The sequence below is a fragment of the Capsicum annuum genome, chromosome 4 (genome assembly GCF_002878395.1).
Source record: "Capsicum annuum cultivar UCD-10X-F1 chromosome 4, UCD10Xv1.1, whole genome shotgun sequence".
NCBI lineage: Eukaryota > Viridiplantae > Streptophyta > Magnoliopsida > Solanales > Solanaceae > Capsicum > Capsicum annuum.
The window spans coordinates 101,983,647-101,988,600 of record NC_061114.1 but is presented as its reverse complement, the minus strand read 5'-3'; the positions used below and the strand labels follow the sequence as shown (position 1 = coordinate 101,988,600).

At 34.2% G+C, this 4,954-nt stretch overlaps 1 non-coding gene across 1 annotated transcript; it reads right to left on the bottom strand.

Annotated features, from left to right (window-relative positions):
• Positions 1 to 3,830: 3,830 nt before the first annotated feature.
• LOC124898206 lies at positions 3,831 to 3,937 on the bottom strand. The gene has a single exon (XR_007055182.1). It is a non-coding gene; the product is annotated as a small nucleolar RNA R71 (small nucleolar RNA).
• Positions 3,938 to 4,954: the final 1,017 nt, after the last annotated feature.

Here is a 4,954-nt window from a genome sequence, read left to right as displayed (position 1 = left end):
GTGTGTAACTTGTGAATTCTTTATGAGAGTGAGCATAATTTGATTCTTGTACCCATTACGTTATGAATTGCATTATTGTGAGTAATTATGGGTAACTTTCTTGTTGTGAGGGGCACATGTTTGATGAATGTGGCTGATTTGTATGATGTCCTTGATTGAATGAGAAGCATGATTTTTCCACTTGGGTGAGTCAATTCTTGAGGCTAGGATATTTTGAAGTAGTATTCATGAGCTATAAATTGTGTAAATAACGTGTTTTGTGTGGAAACTTGCATTCCGTGTAGTCATTGTAATACTAGCTTGAGTGTCTTTGTTTAGTAGAAGTGCGGTGTCACCTTATATTTTTATGCTTATAATGAAGAGTTGTTCGAGGACGAACAAGATTCTAAGTGTGGGGCGATGATCTGAGGTGGTTTTATACACTTTTGTATGGTTATTCTAGCTTATTTCACCTAGTTTTGAGAGCATTTCGTGTGCTTAACATGTTCATATTGATAAAAATAAGTATTTAAGTGTCCAAGTGTGTGATTACAATGTTCAAATTATTTTTCAAATAAGTTTGTATTTAATTGAGTCATTTAGAGTTCAACCCAGAAAACTAGTTTTACTAGCTTGAGTTAGGTGTGTGTCTAGTTGGTCCCGGTGGATTCTAATGTGTTTCATTTGTTCCAAATATTTTAATGGTGTAGTTATGAGTGGAATAAATTGTTTGTAATGTGAAAATTTTAATGAAGTCAAGAGTCGAATAATTAGAGGAAGACCATTGCAAATTTGCCTTATCCAAGCTCTTGTCTTGATTCATCGATGATAATATTGTGTTCTTTTGATCTATAAAATATGGTACGTGATATTGCATAAGGCTTTGTGAACTAGATACAGTGATATGTTGATGATTTAAAGGCCAAAAATTCATCGAAAATATACTACAAAAGGCATGGACAAAGGATAGGACGTTCAATACTTGACCATATTTTTGAATGCAAATTCCAGTGAGCCGACACGAAGTTGATGTGTTGCTTTGATGTGCCCAACGCATTGAGAAACACATCGTGTTTATAATTCAAACACAATAATTTAAAGCTCCGACATGGACAGGACTTGTCCTAATTTGAATTGAAGTGGTGGCACATGTACCAAGGGAAGTTAAAGGGAATCTTTTCAATCCCATTTCTTTTTGGGATTATTATTATTATTATTATTATTATTATTATTATTATTATATTAAAAGGACACACCTGGGACCATTATTAATTGTTGGTCATATTTTGGTCAATTTGGGACAATTTTGGTATATATATATATAGGACAATATTGAATACCTGGAGAGATTTGATCAACTAGGGGACACGAGAAACAGAGGAAGAAATTAAGTAGGTACTGCACTTTTTTTATTAGGTTTATTAATTTTTTATTTAGCTTTTAGTTTTTGATATCATGTATTCAATTAATTGGATCGTGATTATGAATATTATCGACTAAAAATCCTTTTTCCGGGGTTAAAGACAAGGACATGATTACTATTGTTTTGGATTAAATTTTTTAATTTTGCTTATCATATTTGGTTGTTTGTTTATTCTTGTTTTAATTATTTTGTGGATTTAACCCCTTCCTTCATTAGTTTTTTTTTCACTTTTATTTAATTTTTTCAAATGACTACATCCAATTTGTGATGATAAATAACTTGATTTGAATTTATCACTTTCTTAGTTTCTGAGCATGGAGCATAGATGAAACTGTGATGACAATTTATCATTTCCTCGTCTTGTGCTTATCATTTGTGAAAATTTGTGATGAGAATTTGTCAATTTTTTGTTAAATTTGAATCAAGTTATGTATTGTAACCTACATGACAATTTGTGAAGTTTTGAAATAATGGTGTTAATGGTGAAAAAAAATTAAAGGAGGAAGCATTTTCATGAAAGATCAGAACAAAGGAACGAATATTAGTATTATTGCTGCTAAATCGTTTGGTAGATCTGAAATTATTGTGGATGGAGTTAGGTTTTGTTCTACTTGCAATTGTTGATTTCTAACTGTTAATAAAGGAGCCATGAATTAATCTATATGAACAAGTTATTTATCAATTTCTTGTTAAATTCAAATCAAGTTGTTGGTGTTAATGATGAAACAATCATGTTAATGATGAAAAAGAAATTAAAGGAGAAGGAGGAACAGGGGGTGAGGGTGGAGAGGCTGTTAAGAATTGAAGAAGAAGGAGGTTGGGGGGCTGTTGAAGATGAAGAAGAAGGAGGAGGAAGAGGGTGTGGGGTGGGGTGGGGGTCTTTTTTTATTTATTTATTTATATATATATATTATATATATTGTATATATATAAAAATAGAACATATATATTTTTTTCTTTTTAAAAAAATATATAAAAATAATATGTGTGTTTGATTACTTTTTTTTAAAAAATTATAATTTCCTACGTGGCAATGACATGGCACTGATGTGGCACTAATTTAGCAATGAGGTGGGGCATGTGTACTTCACTCTTCGTAGTGAGAGTGGTATAATTTTTGTAGGGTAGTAAAAAATTTACTTGAAAGTTATTAAGGGAGGTATATAATTGCCCGACTAGTTAAGGGTCTAAAGTAAGTTTTGGCTACAAGTTCAGGGGTGATTCGATGTATTTTCTCTTTATAAGATAAAGAATTAAACTTAGTGTCTAGGTCAGGGATGTACTTAGATGTCTTACTTGATTCAAATGTAGGATGATAGCTTTAATTCACTTAATTGGATTATTACACCCCCGCTCAACGATGTAGTTGTAATATCCATATTAGGTAAAATATTAGAGGTTGGAAAACCAATGATCATGCAATTAACCCTATGAATCAACAACAAAGATAAGCAAGTTAACGAATGAAATTCAATAACATAGTATGATTGTTTGGAGTGCTTTAACCCTGGGCTTTCTCCTATTGATTATCTTAAGTATTTTATTTTATGCATTATTTACTTTAACTTTAATTTACAAAAATTACAAACTCTTTCTTTGGTTACTTTTGCACTAAATTAATCTAGACTGTGAAAATTAAATCGTTGTTAAATCAAGTCTCTATGGGATCGATACTTGGCTTTAATTAGGCCACTTTACTACTTGGTAGACCACGTACACTTGCGTATGCGCATGGGCACTATCAAGTTTTTGGCGTCGTTGCCGGGGATTAATATAATTAGTAAATTACTAAATTTTTGGTTTTTGATAATAAGTTTAAGTGTTAACAAGATCTTTGTGGCTGAATTTTTGCAGGTTTAGCTGAATACAGGACTGGCGAGAGATAAAGAGTTAGTAGAACCTTCTGCAGAACCAGAACAGATCTTTCAACAAAGGCAAAAAGCTCAATATCTAAATCAACAGGTGCAAATGGCTGAAATAAGAGATCCAAATGACCCGATCGATCCAAATATCGGAAAATGTCCCGCCTCCAGTTATTCCATTTGTTCCTACTAAACCAGCTGCTAGACCTGTTCGTGAAGTGGCAATCCTACTCATGAACCATGTGACGAACAGTATTCGTAAACCCAAACTAGGTGGTCGATTTGAATTAAAACAGAATATGATGCAATTGTTGAATTCAGCGGGGCAATTCCATGGCCTTTCACATGAAGATCCACAGCAGCATATATAGACCTTCCTGGAAATAAGCGATACTTACATTCTAGAAGGGGTGAATTCTGATTATGTCAGATTGACACTCTTTTCTTTTTCTCTAATGGGGGAAGCAAAAAGGTGGTTACATGCTGAGCCACCACTCTCCATCACTTCATGGTAAGATCTATCTTAGAAGTTCCTTATTTGATTCTTTCCATCAGGGAAAACTGCACGTTTAAGAAGTGAGATTCTGAGATTCAGACAGAAAGAAGGGGAGAATCTCTACCAAGCTTGGGAGAGATTTAAGGGTATGCTCAAAAATTGCCCTCACCATCATCAATCCAACGATGTTCTCGTTCATACTTTCATTGAGGGATTAGAGCCAAATATGAAGATTCTCTTGGATTCAATAGCAGGTGGGCAGGCTCTTGAGAATACGTATGAGGAATTATACACACTTCTGAATCGAATTTCACAAGGGAATCCTGATTAGCATGATGATTCGAGGAGTGCTCCTAGAAGGGTTATAAGGGTATTGGAGGTAGACTAATTTAGTACATTACAAGCACAGATCGTAGCAATGCAAAATCTTATGATTACTTTATTTAATAACATAAAGTGGAGGTTACACAAACAGCAGCGACAACTAATGCAGTCCAACCAACAAATTTTTGGTGTGAGATTTGTGGAGTGGTGAGCATGCAACAGATACTTATACAGCTAATCCAAATTCTGTCAACTACATAGGGAATAAAAATCGTCAAGAACAGTAGAATTTTGGTAACACATATAATCCCAACTGGAGGAACCATCCTAATTTCTCATAGGGTGGAAATCAGGCACAAAACACTAATCAGTTTAAGGGGCCAGTGTAACCAAATCAATAGTCGGCTCAGAATACTCAAGATACTGCTCAAGCTAGTAATATGGAGGAGATGATGAAGCATATTTTAGCTCAACACGCACAGTTTACAATAAAAATAAAGACTCAACAAGCGCAGTGCAGTGGAATTGAAGAGTCAACAATTGCTTACAAAAAATATGGAGTTGCAACTTGGTCATATTGTAGGAGAACAAACTATAAGACCTCAAGGAGCTTTACCCAAAGATACCGAGGCAAATCCAAAGCAAGTGAATGCAGTTACAATAAGAAGTGAAAGGCAAACTAAGGAGACGGTTCAGGAGCAGGTTATTCCCACAGTCACTGATGATGGCTCTAAAGGTAACAAAGAGAAGGAAGTCAAGAAAAAAACTGCAAGTGATAAAATTCATAGGGAAAAGAAGACTTTACCTTTGCCCTTTCCTCAAAGGTAAAGAAAGCATCAAGAGGAAGCAAGTTACAAGAAGTTCTTGGAT